Here is a 17,175-nt window from a genome sequence, read left to right as displayed (position 1 = left end):
CAGACTTCTTCCACTTGAAACATTTTGGAGGACACTGTGTTCTTGGAAACCTTCAGTGCATCAGAAAAATTTTTTGTAGCCTTCCCCAGATTTGTGCCTTGCAGTAATCCTGTCTCTGAGCTCTGTAGGCAGTTCCTTTGACGTCATGGCTTTTGCTCTGATAGAGTATGCATTGACTGCTGTGAGGCCTTTTATAGAGAGGTGCGTGCCTTTCCAAATCATGTCCAGTCAATGTAATTTACCACAGGTGGACTCCAATCAAGATATAGAAACATCTCAGCAATAATCAGGAGAAATGGGGGGCACCTGAGATAAATTTCAAGTCTTGTTGCAAAGGGTCTGAATACTTATGCCAATGTGATATTTCAGTTTTTCCTTTTTTATAAATTTGCAAATATTTTTCTAAAATTCTGTTTTAATTTGGTCATTATGGCGTACTGAGTGTAGATTACGGAGAAAAAAATAATTTAAACAACTGTAGTATGAGGCTGCAACATAACAACATTGAAAAAAGTGAAGGAGGTCTGAATGCTTTATGAATGCACTATATGCTGTATATCCCATAGTTTGTAGAAGGTATAAATTTCACAAAAGAGAAAGTAGCGGAATATATTTTGGCCTAATTTTATGAAGAGATTTAAATAATATATATTATTGGATATGTTTTATAAAAGAAAGTAGAAAATATTGTTTGTGTTTTTTTTTTTAAATTTGCACTGTTTTTAAATTTATATAATAAAAAATAAATAAACCCAGTGGTGATCAAATACCAAGAAAGGGAGTCAATTCTAAATCAGCCGAACATTTACTCTGAAGGTCCGCTGAACACTCAGAGTGACAATGCGTCCCTTGCACAGGAGTAGGACCCGGTTTTAACAACAATCTCTATATCCGCTTCTAGCTTTATCTTGGGAATGCAACATGTGGCCTACCAGACAAAAGTAGAATATTCTGCCACCATTCCTTGGAGAGATTACAGCCTTAATACACCTGCATATACCTGTGACACGTACCTGACGGGTGAGCCTGAGGTGTAGCAGGAAGGCCTCATGTACAACCCCGGCTCAAGGACCACCAATGTTATGAACAGTGGCCACAAGAGCTGAGTGGTATAAGAGTGCCTGGATCGTCTCTTGTGCGGCTGATGAATTCCCAGCATAGACCAGCAGGTAACAGCAGGAGTAGTAAGTGCAGGAAACAGGAAGCTGGAAGATGCAGAGCTGTGGAGACACTGGATGCGTGGTCAGACAAGCCGGGTTCAGTAACAGATGATCAATCAGACACAAGTGTAGAGATAAGCGTAGTCACAAGGCAAGCCAGGTTTAGGATAACAGAAGTCAATCGTAGTCAAACAAGCTGGGTCAAAACAGGAAACAGATTGGATCTCGGGAATAGGTAGACACAGGAACAGGTATGAGCTGCAGATCAGACAGCGAAGTTTTTGTGCAGCTTATGTGTTTAAATAAGGCACCTTGGCGCCAATCACTGCATTTACTCTGTACCACTGTTAACCCTTAGGTGACCCCTGCGTCGGGTGGCAGATCCATGACAATACCTGATATACTGATTAGGCTAGGTCTGCATGTCTACCAAGTACCATGCATCTCTACCAAGTACTGACAATGAAAAGGCTAGCTGAAAAGGTAGAGGTTTCTTTCCTCCATATTGTCTCACTTAACTCATTGGGCTCCAGAGCTGTGGGTACATGCGAGGATCACCCCTCGGGCGTTGGTTCTGCTGTGCACTAAGAACAGGGTCTGGCTCCTACACATGGGGTACCTTTACTGGAACATGTATCCAGGCATTGCCACAAGGCTAAGGTCACTGTGGGGGAAATTCAACCTTAACGCAGACCTCCAACATCAAAGATGAGCGATGCACCATGTACATTACACATACCTGCTCCCCAGTTATCTCTCAGATTCCTGTGCTGATATGACTCCTCCAAGTAGTGTGCAATTAGGCAAGCCGTGCCAAGCACTTACCACAGCCACCTGTCCTTTAGCGTGACGGAACCCCACCGTGCACTTAGCACGGGCCCCAATGTGCACTTGACCTAACTCTTGGACCTCTGTCCAGGATGGAGACATCTGCTATGGGAACTGGAATGTGGCGTAGGGAGCGCTGACAACCCCTCCCTCGCAGCTAGAGGCGAATCCACACTCAGCAGGTACACACTGTAGACCAGCTGCTTGCTGACTTGTACCCCTCGTTGCCAGTGGCAACCACATGTATGACTTGCATTAAGGTGACTTTAGCAGGTTATTCTTCATACCCCATGTGTCAATGACCCAAGTTGTAGGCTACTATGACAGAAGTGCCATCTACTTGCAATGCACCCTTTTTAAGAACTTCAGACAAGGCAGAATACAAAGTTGAACAGTTTACTTCAAATAAAGTGCAAACATGATAACAGTTAAGAGCAGAACAGTCCAACATAATTCCATAATGCCTAACCTAAACAGGGTACATGGTACCCCGGTGTACCTGCCAAGGTGAAATCAAGAGGCAAAGCCCATAGTTCCAGGGACTCCAGACATTGGCAACTTCAGGTACACTCTCTGATCATGGATAGGTCACATCTTTGGGGCAAAGCCCTACCTGGCAGGTCCTCCTGGACTCTGTGGAGACCTTGTAGATGGTAGGGTTTCTGGTTAAAGAAGGTGACCACTCTCCCAACTGACCGGCAGGACCGATGGTTCTCTCTCTCAGCCCTGGACCACTGTCCAATTTATATCACAGGCTCAGTGGGCTGGGTCCAAGCACCCTGCCAAAACCAGAAACCCTGGGAAAATTAACCTACTTCAACCTACCCACACACCCATATTTGGCCAGAGCTCAAAAACACCCGCCTCTTCCCCCACTCTAGTTTCTAGTCAGATCCTGATATGCCGGTCCTAGCGGATGCAGAGCCAGAAGGGAATGAAGAGGATATGGATGCCGTACTGAAGGAAGGTGCGGAGGATTTCTCTCCCTCAGATTACCAGCTTGTGTAAACGGGACATCGGTTCCGCACACTCCACATCCACTGCTTATTAGTGCTACCTATCGGTGCCCACCAGTGCCACCTATCAATGCGCACCAGTGCCACCTATCCGTGCCACCAGTGCAGCCTCATCAGTGCCCATTACTGCTGCCTTATCAAAATTTTCAGTCTTTTTTTGTTTGTTTAGCAAAAAATAAAAACCCCTGTAGTGATTAAATACCACCAAAAGAAAGCTATATTTGTGTAAAATAAATTATAAACATTTAATTTGGGTACAGTGTAGCTTGACTGCGCAATTGTCAAAGAGTGCGAGTGCTGAAAATTGGCCTGGGCAGGAAGGGGGTTTAAGTGCCTAGTAAGAAAGTGGTTAATCGAGAAGGCATCTTGAGCTATTGCCTTGTTGTTTTGGAACCTTGCCACGAATCTGGACACTGTCGCCATCAGGCCCACAAAGGGCATTCCCCATTTGCCAAAAATTTGTTTTAGTTAGGTCTATTGACTGACCACTTGCTGCTGCTGGGAAATTTTTGACTCAGCTGGTCTGCTATGTGATTTTTACTGCCTGGAATATAGGCTGCTGTCAAAGCCTCCACCAGGCTTCTGGTTCCTTCTTATTTGGCTATATAGGTGACCACCTTCTGATTGTTTAACATTAGTTTGACTTGGGCTCCCAGAATCAGATCCTTGAACTCAAGCAAGGCTAGGTATGCTGCCAGTAACTCCAAGAGATTGGAGTGCCTGGTTTCCTATACGTTCCACCTGCCCTGAACCTGTCTGCCAAGACATTGAGCACCTCAGCCCCGGAGACTGGCATCCGAGGTTATCAAGAGCCAGTCTCCCGGACTGAGAGGCATGCCTGGCAACAAAGTCCCTTGCGCTATCCACCACGTAAGGCTCTGGCACATTTGACCTGGCAAGAAGATCCTTTGGTCCAGCGATAAGCTGCCCCACTGGTTTGGAAAGGAAGTTTGGAATCCCTTTGTATGAAACCTTGCCCAGGGCACAGCTGGGGTGGCTGCTGTGAACATTCCCAAGAGCGGCATACAGTCTCTTGCCGAAAATGCAGAGGATTCTATTTCGCTGTTCACGAAGGCTACTAACTCATCCACTTTAAGATAGGGCAGAGAGATCTGACCCTCCTTTGTGTCGAATATAAGGCCTAGGTATTCCATTTCCTGGGTTAGTACCAGATGGCAATTCTGTCTGTTTATAAGCCAACCAAACTTGGATAGCATCTTCAGCACCACGCCGTGCTGTATCACCAGCTCCTCGCTTGATTGGGCCACCACCAGGATATTTTAATGGAAGACTTATCTTCATGCATATTACTGCGATGGTAGCTTGCAGAATCTTGGAAAAAACTGGGGGTGCCATACTGATTCTGAAGGGCAGACCTCTACCACAAATCATAGATATTTCTGATGATGTCTGTTGATCAGAAAATGCAGATAAGCGTCTGCCAGGTCAACTGATATCAGCCAGTCTCCCAGTTGCACTATTGATATAAATTTAAACACTGATTCTATTTTTAATTTCTTGGGATTGATAAAGCGGTTCAGAGACCTCAGTTCTAAGACCGGTCTGAGGCTTTAGGCACCCCTCTTCCCTGCTCATCTGGAGAAAATTGTGAAATTGTATCCTTGTAACGTAATTCAGTCACATATTCCCGCAAGAATCTTCATTACCTCTGATCTTGTGGCTATTCTGTTTGTACACAAATATCAGGTGTTTTTTTTCCTGAAAAATTATTTTGTATCCTTGTCTTATCATCTTCTGGACTCATTGGTCCGCAACCTTCTCTGTCCACACCCTCCAAAAGGCTTCCAGCCTGGTGCCCACCCGCAGGGGTTGGATGGCCAAACCTTAAAAAAAAAGACTTCTCGGCTTTCTTAGCCATTTGAGCTTCTCTGGACTTCATGTTTTGTAGAAAAGAACTTTGTGTCCCTCTCCATTGGGCTCTGACATATTTGCAATCTGGCCTCTCGGGCTCTTGGATTGGCCAGAATGAGCGGCTTGTAGTCTCCTTATGGTTCTTTGTAGTAAGAGACCTGACTTTCCTACAGTAAATCACTTGATAGCCTCATCTAAGGTCTCCAATGCATCTAAGCTCTCCAAATAGCATCCTACCATTATACTGGATGTTACAAACAGCCTGTTTGTAACAGCATCTGCCACCCAATGCTGCAACCACAGGGCCCTCTTTGTCATTACTGATTGAGTCATGAGCTTCGCTAGCAGTTTTACAGCTCTTTTGATGATTTTGCCAGAAAAGCAGCTATCAGGTTGAATTTCTCTAGTGCTGTAACAATTCTGGCTGTCTCCACTCCTGACTTTAGTGTCGTTTCTACATTTACGACCCAGACCTTCAGAGCCTGAGAAGTGGAGGTTAGAGCTATGGCCAGGTTACAGGCCGTGCCTGCAGTAGAATAGATCTTTCTAAGGTCTGAATCCACTCACCTGTCTATTGGGTCTCTGACGGTACTAGAATCCTCTAACGGCAGGGATATGTGCCTCGCCAAGCTTTGTCTACTCTTGGAGGAGTCTCCCAAAAGGCGGCATCCGAGGTCCTGAATGGATATAATTTCAAACAACGATTCTGTATGTTTACCTTTTTTTCTGCCCTTTCCCATTCCTCCTCAAATAGTTTGTGGATTTCCATCATGAACAGGAGCGTAGCCCTTTGCTTTTTCAGGTTTGGAAAATATCCTTTTATTTTCTCTGGTGGCTAGGAGCCCTGCTCCCAATCTATGGCCTCCTTAATTTAATATATGGATCTATGAGCTGGAAGTCGAACAAATGTTCTAGTAGCTCTTCTGATTCTGATGATGCCCCTGAAGATCTTTTTCGTACAGGTGGAGAGACTCGCCTCTGCTCAGAAGTGCTTTTGACTTTTGGAACAGCCTTGGAAGTACTCGCGCGAGAGACCAATTGTATACTTTCAGACACTGCCCCATGAATATAATCCTTTATCGTAAGCGCCTCGGCTTCCTTATCTGTGGCCATTTCTCGAATGCATTCCGTGCACAAAGGTTTTGCGGAGGCAGATGGTGCTGAACATGCTTAGCAAAGGCCCTCAGAAGGTTGGTTTCCCATGTTTTTAGGCTCTGCAGCCAGAGATTTACTCTGGGCTGACAGGTACTTGAGGTCTCTGCCCTGACCATGACCCAGATACACGCAGAAAAACTTAAAAAAAAAAATGTGTGTAAAAATAAAACAGTTACACAAAAAAAATGCAAAAATCTAATTTGCAGAAGACTGAATTTTTACTTTTTATTGAAGCAAAAATAATTTTTTTTAAATCAATTTTATTTTGTTTTTTTCTAATTGCAAAAGTTTAAAAAACATAAACAAATACACAAAGGAATCAAAATACAATACACCACAAAGAGAAATAAAAAGAAAGGAGGAGCCCCTCCATAGCAACAGTCTCCTAAAGCGTTTGTTACCCCAAAATGTTATATTGATATGTGCTTGCTGTACCATGTACTTGTATGAGAAAGTATTCTGTTCTCTTTGTAAAGTTTGTAAAGCACACCATGGTCAGTTCTCTTATCTTTGCTCTCCTCCAATGATATCCTCCAATGATCGGACTTGTCCTGACACTACCTTTGCTTCACAGCCATTTACTGGGAAGCTCAGTGTGCGGCTGCTTCTCCTCCCCCCAGCTCTTATGCAGCTGAGAAAAGAGGGAATGTGATCACTTATTAAAAAAAGGGGGAAAGTTACTTATAATGTTTTTTATATCTATACAAAAAATGTTTGCCTTTCATTTCATTTTTAAACTGAATGGGTTGTTTTACAAGGGGATCCTTTACAATCACTTTAAGAAGTATTCTAGGCCTTACCACTGCATCTGGCCTAGTCTGTTCAAATAAATTGGATTTGTTCTACATACTTACCTATAAAATCCATTTCTTTGAGTATATCACGGGACACAGAGCAGGCTATATACAATACCATCTGGGTTATGCGCCACCTATAGGTGAATGGACATTGGCAGACCAAAATAGACAGGAAGTCCCCCTCTATATAACCCCTCCCATACAGGAAGTACTTCTGTTTTGTAGCAAGCAATGAACTCCCAAAAAAGAGAGGGGAGGGACCTCTCTGTCCCGTGATGTACTCAAAGGAATGGATTTTACAATTAAGTATGTAGAAAACAATCCAATTTTCTTTTTTGTACATCACAGGACACAGAGCAGGCTATATACATTACTATCTGGGATGTCCCTGAGCAATCCCTTTGAGGGGAGGGAGACACAAAGCAAAAACAACACCATGAGAATTATACAGCAGCCTGTGACACACTACGGCCAAGCCAAATCTTCTGCTGCTCTAACATCCACTTGTTAAAATGTTGTGAATGTATGTACTGAAGACCAGGTGGCGGCTTTACAAATCTGCGTCACTAATGACAAAAAGCCCAGGAGGTTCCTACCCCCTAGTGGAATAAGCTCTTACCCTGAAGGGAGGAGCTTTACCTTTCAGGCCATAGGCCTGAATGATCAACTGGTGTATTCAAAGCAAAATGGATGCCTTGGAAGTCGCTTGACCCTTCTTGGGCCCTTCTGGTAGAACAAAAAATGCCTCAGAACTTCTGATGTCTGCATATCTTTTCAGATAGACTCTGACTGCACATACCACATCCAAGGAGTGTAACCGCCTCTCTTCTAGCAAACTAGGCTGAGAAAAAAAAAAAAGGTTGAATAATATCCTGATTTAAATGAAAACCAGAAACAACCTTAGGCAAAAAAGACGGAAGAGGAAGTAGCACCACCTTATCGTGGTGCAGGAGTAAATATGGTTCTTTACAAGAAAGAGCCGCCAATTCTGATACCCTTCTACCCTAAGTGATTGCAAAGAGAATAGCTAGTTTCTGTGTCAAAAGAACTAATGGAATCAATCTCCTGGATATATTCAAAGGGCTGCTTTTGTAGAACTGACAAAAGTTAAGTCAAGTCCCAAGGACATAGAGGTAACTTGACAGGAGGCAACAAACGAGTTACTCCCTGAAGAAAGGTTTGGATCGAAGAATGCGAAGCTAAGGGCCTCTGAAAGAGCACAGACAAGGCGGATATGTGCCCCCTAATTGTTGCCAAGGCTAATTTCATCTCTATGCCTGACTTAAGAAAGGAAATGATTCTCTCAAACATGTATTTCTGAGGGTGCCATTTTCTGGCCTCACACTAAGCAAGGTAGGCCTTCCAAACCCTGTGATAGATCTTCCTGGTGACCGCCTTCCTGGCATTCACCAGTGTAGATATCACCGGTCCTTAGATACCACAATCTCTTAGTACCCTGGCCTCAATAGCCATGATGTCAAATTTAACGAGATTATAAATTCCGGTGGAATATAGGTCCCTTTGACAGTAGATCGGGACAGACCGGGAGTGTCCACGGTCCGTCCACTGCCAACCTCACTATCTCTGTCATTCTGGTGGCCAAGATAGAGCCACCAGAATGACAGACATCATCTCTTTCTGAATCCTGCGCAAGAGATGTGGCAGGAGAGAAATCAGGGGAAATGCATAAATTAGGGAGAATTGGGTCCATGAAAGCAGAGCATCCACCACGATTGCATGAGGATCTCTTTCTCTGGACACAAACTGCTGCATCTTGCTGTTGAACCTGGATGCCAACAGATCTACATCTGGTGTCCCCTATCGTCGGCAAATCTCCAGAAATACCTCCGAGTGCAGAGACCATTCTCCTAGATGCATTTTTTAGTGGCTGAGATAGTCTGTTCTCCACTTCCTCGTGAAGTGGATGTTATGTCAACCACCAGAGTGGCTCTTGGTGCCACCCTGGTGGTTGACATAAGCCTAAGCCCTGGCGTTGTCAGTTTGCACCCTTCCTGGGTGATCCTGTAACCTGACTTTCCAAAAGTTCAGAGCCAGGCGCCCTGCCCAAAGCTCTAGAACATTGATGGACAACCTCTGTTCCACCAGAGACCATTTCCCCTGGACTGTAGAGTCTTCCAGGACTGCGCCCAAGCCTGAGAGACAGGTATCTGTGATCACTATTTTCCAAACTTTCGGAAGAAAAGATTTTCCTTGCAATAGATTACGATCTATTAACCACCAACTCCAATGTCTCCAATGAACCTTGGGGGTTATGGATATGCAACAATCCAGTGCTTGCACCTTTTTGTTCCAACCTGACAGAATGTTCTGCTGTAAGGGTCTGGAATGAAACTGGCCATAAGGAATTGCCTCGAATGAGGACACCATCCTTCCTAGCAAACTCATAAAGAGCCGGATGTAAGGGTGTCCTTTTCCCCTTACTTACCAAATTTGAACTTACAAGGCATTGGCCTTTCTTGGAGGCAAGAACACCTTTGCTTGAGCTGTGTCTAGAAACCAATATTCAGTATTGGTTATATTCAGTATCCAATATTCCAGATGCTGAACTGGCTGAACTGGTATTTATGATCCAGCCCAGGTGTTCCAGGAATTGAACCCTGAGGGTTATTTTTCAATTCAAACCCTATAAAGACTGATCCCAGAGCAAGAGATCGTCTAGGTAGCCTAGAATCAAGATCCCTTGAGATCTCAGAAGGTCCAACACTGGTGCCAGGACCTTTGTGAAGACTCGGGGGGGAAGTGCCGATATTCTATCGCAAAACGCAAAATCCTTTGATGAGACTGAAAAATCAGCACATGCAGGTACGCATTCCTGATGTCTATGGATGCCAGAAAGTCTCTTAATCGGAGAGAGGCCACCACAGAGTGAATTGATTCTATTGGAAAGGGCTAGAGAGAAAACGGTTCAGCGCCTTTAGATGCAGGATAGGCCTTATTGTCCCCATTTGGTTTTGAAACTATGAACAGGTTTGAATAGAATCCTGTACCTCTTTTGGCTGCTGGAACTTCCATAATTACCCCTTGAGCAGCCTCAAGTGGTCTAGTGCCTAGAACAATGAGCTATTACAAGGTCCGAGGGAACGCTGGACCTTAAAAATCTGTGAGGGGGCATGCCTGCAACTCCAGCCTGTACCCTTGGGACAATGTGGTAATGACACACCCTGAACCAGCGTTTCCCAAACTCCTGCAAACTGTAGCAACCTTCCGCCCCACCCGAAACGAGTGGGGGAGTCCCTTCACAAGGAAGGCTTTGCGCCAGCTTTAGAGGATTTCTGGACCCAAGGCTTCTTTTGGGCCTGACCTTGCTGATTACCTCTGGCTGCAGACCCCTGCTGCCGTTGAAACTGCCTAGGAGCTGAAAAACCTGAGGAAGCAGTTCCTGATCCCTTAAAGCTCTTTCCTCCAGAGATCCTCTGGCTGTATTTATCAAAATTCTCCCCAAATAACCGTTCTCCATGGAATGGAAAACCAGCCAACAACCTTTTGCAAGGATGCTCAGCTGACCAACTTTTTAACCACAATTCTGCGCATGTGCACAGATAAGAGACCCATCGGGGAGACTTGCTGTATAGAGTCCTTAAGGGCATCTATAGCAAAACATAGAGCCTGAGGCAAATCTGCTATAACCTCAGCAGAATCCTACTGGGCTATTTCAGTCTGATCTTTAAGGCCTGACAAACACCAATTGCCGCCACTGCGGACTGAATAGCAAAACCTGCCAGAGAGAAGGAAGCCCTTAACAAGAATTCCAGTTTCTTATCAGCAGGGTCCTTAAAGATCTAAGCATTGTCCACAGGACAAGTTAAAGTCTTACTCAGGGAAGAGACTGCTGCATCTACAGTCGGCATGCTCCACTTTTTTACAAACTTTTCCTACATAGGGTATAACAGGGAAAATCTTTTTGGAGGAACAAAAATTCTGTCTTGGTGTTCCCAGTCAGAATACACCACCTGTTCCAACAGCGGGTGAAAAGTAAATACCTGAGCACTCTGCAGAGGCTTTAAAGTCCCTAAGGAAGGAATACAGGGTCTCAGGGAGGTAATTTAAATGCTGCACAAACCATCTACGTAAGAGAACGGATCAGAAGCTTTTGTGACTGAGAAGCTGATAAAACCTGGGCATCTTCACGTCCTGATTGCCCAGAGGCAGATTCTTCTGCTTGAATATGAGCTAGATCATTAATTATTACCTCTTCCACCTCATCAACCCATTCTTGCTCCAAAACAGGAGGATTAGGGGAGGGAGATCTGTCACGCTTCATGCCAGTTTAAATGACTGAAGCAATCATACCAGCAATCTTGCTTTCTAAACCAGCCAGAGCTGAGGACAGATCATCCTTACTAACATAAGCTGAGATGGAAGTACTGGCAGTAGCTACAATGCCAGACAGGCGCAGCAGCTCAGATTGCCCGGTCACCTCTGGTCTTTCAGGGGAGGCTATAACAGCAGAGCTCCGACTAGCCTCTTCAGGGGCTACTGGTGAAAAACCTTGTCTCTTGCTGCCATACTCCCTCCACTGTGCTTTCTGCAAGACATAGCTTGCTAAGCAATGGTAAGCAGGCTTGTGTGAAAAATTACACAAGTTCTCCAGTACCACAATCACACTGCAAGACTGTAACTTTAGCCAATCAGCATCATACCAGCCACCTGCCACTTATCACCCAAGGACTCACGTGCCCACACTAGGATAGCCTGCTCGGTGTCCCTCCATGCAGTCCCTCCAGCCTCCCAGGCGTCAGACACCTGGAAAATTCTGACTGCCGGCGGCTTCCTGATATGACTGCTCATGTTCGGTGTCATCACGTGCACGCTACGCACACGCACCAGCCGCCGCGCCTTCCCCTATGAGTTCCAGCATGAAGGGACAGAAGATGTTAAACAGAGCAAGCCTGGCTCACAATATCCTCTAGGGGGTGAAGAGAGAGGCACAGTCTATTACACCTTTTTTAACAAAAAAATGACAGCCAAGACAGACACATTTTGCAGGGGAAGAATATAACATGCCCCTGTTTGCACAGGGTCTACTTACCACACCCGCCGCAGGACCCTGACACAAGCTAGAAAGATCCAACCTTCACCCATCACGCCGGCTTTGTCAGCCAAGGACCTTTAAGGACTGGGTACCCTTGTTATTACGAGGGTCCACTCCCTTTGACCTGTACAGCACCCTGCAGGAATTGCCTTAGTTCTAAAGTGCCCAGGATTCCACAGCGCAGGGTCCAGCACACAAAAGGGTCGCATTACAGGCAAAACCTCGCTGAGTCCTATCTTCTTTTTCGAGGCTCGGGTACCATTTATCTTAGCATAGCAGCCCTTTTTAAATGGATCAGATTTAAAAAGGTTGTCCCTCGATTCTCAAGAATCGGCTTGGGATCACAGCATGAAAAAAAAACTCAGAGAGCAAACAAAAAGTGAGCACCTTCAAGACACTGGTGAAAAAACTGAAGTACTTCCTGTATGGGAGGGGTGAAATAGAGGGGGACTTCCTGTCTATTTTGGTCTCACCAGTGTGCATTCACCTATAGGTGGCGCACAACCCAGATAGTAATGTATATAGCCTGCTCTGTGTTCCGTGATGTACGACAAAAAGAAAAGGGGTTTCCAAAAACATCAGCTGCTTCTCTTCAGGCTGGAATCCTGCGTCAGACCCTTTTCTCACCAGTACATCTCTGGATTGGGCAGTCTGATAATTTCTCCACTGCAATCCTGCTTGGCCACTGAGCAGCTTCTATTGGGCTGTCCGGCCTTAATGATGACTATCTTTTCCTTGTAGATGGCCCTTCCTCTTCTCCATTTCTGCTGGATATCCTGGAACCAGGCCCAAGCTCTTGGTTGTGAGGCCCCATTTGAGGTTTGGGAACATACAGGTAATCCCAAACCAGCTCCTCCTCCCAGTAGGTGAGGGAGGCCTCAGTGATGTCCATGACATCCTTAGGGACATAAGGAAAGTCCAAAACCTACTTCACTGTGGTTCTGAGCTTTGGGCAGGGCGCCTGGCTCTGTACATCCTGCTGGAACCTGGAGAAAGGGCTGCTTTTAGAAATCTTGGGGCCCCGTACAGCCTACCTGACAGGCCCCCCCCGCCTGGGTGGGTGTGTGGATGGCAGATGTATGACCCCTAACACAGCATCTGCCGCATGAACAAACCACTCATTCACATGGCCAGACTAGCCGGCGTGAATGAGCCGATAATTATGTTTTACTCATTATTTTATCAATATTTGTTACATTATCAAAAGGCCTGGGGTGGGGGGAGACTTTGGTGAAATATCAGGGGTCCCCTAATTTCTCAGTTTTAAGACAGAGAATGTGATTGGGGACACAAATCGCCAATCCTTTCCCTGCAGCCTCAGCTGCTACAGAATGAATGAACAGGAAGGACTCTATACAGAGGCTCCCTGTTCATTCACAAACTGAAGCATAGTAAACACGAGGGGGGGACACAGGAGAATCAAAACTGCAGATGAGGGGTATCCTGGACAGCAGCAGGTGTGATCACAGCAGCGAAATAGGGGGCTATTCCCTGAAACTGATCCCCCTGCAGCAGCTGACAGTCTGCAGAAGGAAGAGGAGAAGAAGCCAGCTGTACTGCAGGGAAGGGGAAACTGCCTGCACCATAAAGCTTTATCAGTGGCCCTGTACATGACTATGATCTCAGTTATCAGTATGAAGCTATGCCTGATGAAGGAAAATAAGGTGTCTTTTTATAAAAAAAAAATGTTGGACGAGTGCGATGAGCATTTGCCAAGCTGTGATATATTTGGGCCATAATTTAATTAAAACTGTGATTTCCTATAATCATTAGCTGCATCTAGTGGTCATAAAGAGGTATTTTTCCTGAAATACCTCCATCTGTAAAAAGAGCATGATATGGCATTATGATCAGTAGTGGAAGCCAATTATCACAGGAAATCCCTGTATGAAAAAAAATATGTCTGATATTTGTCATGGCTGGGAAAATACGGGTCACATTCGTTCAACTTTTTTTTAAGCTAACGAAAGGTAATGACTCCACTTTTATTTTTCTACTGCTATCAATGGCCAACATAGTACAACTCTTCATCCATGCCTTTGGTGATCTCTGATCTCCTTATGAACTGTTTCTTACATGATGAAGATCAGCCATGGAGTATATCTGAGGTGTATAACAGGGTGTGCTTCTTCTCCACTTGAGAGCTGTGATGACATTTCCCGCACTCAAGTCGTTAAGACTCCTCGAGGGTTGTGTGGGATCCCTGATGTACAGGAAGACGGGACTTCAGGGGGTAACAATCCCCTCATTCTGGACAGGAAAGTGGCTTCTCCCCCGTGTGAGATCTTTGATGTGTAGAAAGATCGGACTTCCTTGAAAAACATTTCCCGCACTCAGAACAAGAATACAACTTCTCCTCCGTGTGCAATCTCTGATGTCTGTAAAGATTGCACTTCTGTGAAAAACATTTTCCACACGCAGCACAGGAATACGGCTTTTCCCCCGTATGAGATCTCTGATGTGTAACAAGATCAGATTTTTGTGCAAAACATATCCCGCACTCAGAACAAGAGTACGGCTTTGGCTCTGTGTGCAATCTCTGATGTCTGTAAAGATTGGACTTCTGTAAATAACATTTCCCACACTCAGGACAGGAATACGGCTTCTTCCCCGTGTGAGATCTTTGATGTGTAACAAGATCAGATTTTTGTGCAAAACATTTCCTGCACTCAGAACAAGGATACGGCTTCTCCTCTTTGTGCAATCTCTGATGTGTGTAAAGATGGGACTTGTATGAAAAACATTTCCCGCACTTAGAACAGGAATACGGCTTCTCTCTTGTGTGCAATCTCTGATGTCTATAAAGAATGGAGTTCTGTGAAAAACATTTTCCGCACTCAAGACAGGAATATTGCTTCTCTCCCGTGTGCAGTTTTTGATGATTATAAAGATTTGACTTATCTGAAAAACATTTCCCGCACTCAGGACAAGAGTACGGCTTCTCCCCCGTGTGAGACCTTTGATGTTTGACAAGCTTTGGTTTTTGTACAAAACATTTCCCACACTCAGAACAGGAATATGGCTTCTCTCCCGTGTGCAATCTCTGATGAATATAAAAATTGGACTTATCTGAAAAACATTTTCCACACTCAGAACAGGAATACGGCTTCTCCCCTGTGTGTAGTCTCTGATGTCTGTAAAGATTGGACTTCACTGAAAAACATTTCCCGCACTCAGGACAGGAATAAGGCTTTTCCCCCGTGTGAGACCTGTGATGTATGTCAATTTCTGATTTTTGTACAAAACATTTCTCGCACTCAGGACAGGAATACAGCTTCTCACCTGTGTGCAATCTCTGATGTCTGGAATTGGAGGACTTGATTGAAAAACATTTCTTGCACCCAGAACAGGAATAAAGCTTTTTGTCTGTGTGAGATCTCTGATGTGTGTAAAGATTGGACTTAGTTGAAAAATATTTCCCGCACTCAGGACAGGAATACGGCTTCTCCCCTGTGTGAGATCTTTTATGCACATTAAGTTTGGATTCAAAAGGGAATTGTTTCCCGCACTCAGTACAGGAAAACCTCTTATCTGTTGGAAGGACGGCACCGTCCCTCACAGTCTGAGGTTCCTCAGGATAAGAGGAATACGATGGTCCATCTACACTGTGTGGTGCCGGATGGACATTTGAGGTAGTCGGGTTTTCTCCTGGACTATACTGTGTGATGTCCTCATCTTCTACTTTACAGTCTGGAGACAAAGTGAGACAATCCTCTGAGGTTTTCCTCATCTCCCGTCCATCTACTAAAATAGGAATAAAAAGATTATTTCTAGACATGAGCAGATTGGTTCCCCTAAACCAGGACTCCGCCCACATCGGGCAGCTTTGTCTCTGAGGATCTTACAATTCCACCCTCAAGGTAACTAGTAAATGGGTCCTCTGATCTCCTACCAGTTCATTTCTTTATTCCTGGACCTTAGTCAGAGAGTGAGGAAACAACGAGAACTGTCTTTTATAGGAGTGACAGTGATGAGGGGATTATAGGACGAGTGTCCCCACCCCCTCTATCCAGGGCCACCGATAGGGGGGGAACCACCGGTCCTCCTGTCAGGGGCCTGGCCCTAAGGGGAGCCCAGAGAGCATGGGGAATCAGATGCGAGCAGCAGGACAGGGAGGATGATTGGTGCAGTGGAGGGGGGCAATACAGGAACGATGCCCTGTATGTCTCTCCATGTGGAAGCTAAAAGCCAGTTTCTCCTCCTCTTCCTCCCACCAGCTTTCAGCTGCTGTAGGGAGAGACACTCAGGTCAACATACCTGTACTCCCACCACCCTCCGCCGCACCGATCATCCTCTCTCTCTTTCCTGCTGCCCGCTTCTGATACCCCATGCTCTCCAGGCCCCCCTGTGTGCCCGGGCCCCTGACAGGAGGACTGGTGGTACTCCCCCCAATTGGGGGGCCCACTGCAGCAAACAGAACACAAGGAGTGGGGGGAAGGAAAGACCCCACAAGCTCATAGTGCTGTATAAGAGGTTAAAAAGATTTATTCATACTTCAACAGTTCTACTCACATACAAGAGCATAAGCAAAGCACTGCAACAAGACAGATGAGTCTGTGCTGGGGCTCCAAACTCAAGACTACTGGAGGGGGGAGAGGATCAGTGGACAGCCTCGGACCACTGTCATACACTCAGCTGGATGGAACATGAAACAGACCCGATAGCCTCCTCTCACAGATGAAGAAGAGGAAGCCCTATGTGCTGACTCCTTTGGTGATATTTGCTTGAGTGCCGATCTACTCAGAGTGGCTATAACAGCTTCAACTCTTCTGGGAAGGCTGTCCACAAGGTTTAGAAGTGTGTCTATGAGAATGTTGGATGAGAAGGCCTGGCTCACAGTCTTCACTCTAATTCATCCCAAAGGTATTCTGTTGGGTTGAGGTCAGGACAGTCAAATTCCTCCACCCCAAACTCGTTCATCCATGTCTTTATGGATATTGCTTTTTGCACTGTGTGCAGTCATGTTGAAACAGGAAGGGGCCATCCTCAAACTGTTCCCACAAAGTTGGGAGCATGAAACTGTTCAAAATATCTTGGTATGCTGACACCTTAAGAGTTCCCTTCACTGGAACTAAGGGGCAAGATTTGTCAGGAACTTTGTAAGGGATGCAGCTCCACCCCCCCCCCCGTGAGGGCCGCTAGAAAATGACGGACACCAAAGGTTGCCCTGACCTTGCAAGCCTCCCGACACCTCTGACACCCTGAGTTCAGACATATTTCAAAGTGACAATGCAATTACACAGACACCAGACTGCAGCAACGTAAACAAGTATTTTACTTAAAGTGATATTAAA

The 17,175-nt window shown here is 45.4% G+C and overlaps 1 protein-coding gene and 1 pseudogene across 1 annotated transcript in view; one reads left to right on the top strand and one right to left on the bottom strand.

The window, feature by feature from the left end:
• LOC141121614 (uncharacterized) overlaps nucleotides 1–17,175 on the top strand; it is a 257,821-nt gene that overhangs the window by 104,408 nt on the left and 136,238 nt on the right. The gene's annotated exons all lie outside the window — the stretch shown is intronic.
• The window catches only part of LOC141121596 (uncharacterized), a 482,112-nt pseudogene continuing 471,179 nt past the window's right edge, over nucleotides 6,243–17,175 (bottom strand).

This window comes from Aquarana catesbeiana, unplaced genomic scaffold (assembly GCF_042186555.1).
Source record: "Aquarana catesbeiana isolate 2022-GZ unplaced genomic scaffold, ASM4218655v1 unanchor226, whole genome shotgun sequence".
In the NCBI taxonomy this organism is placed as follows: Eukaryota; Metazoa; Chordata; class Amphibia; order Anura; family Ranidae; genus Aquarana; species Aquarana catesbeiana.
This window is presented reverse-complemented; position numbering and strand designations above follow the sequence as displayed.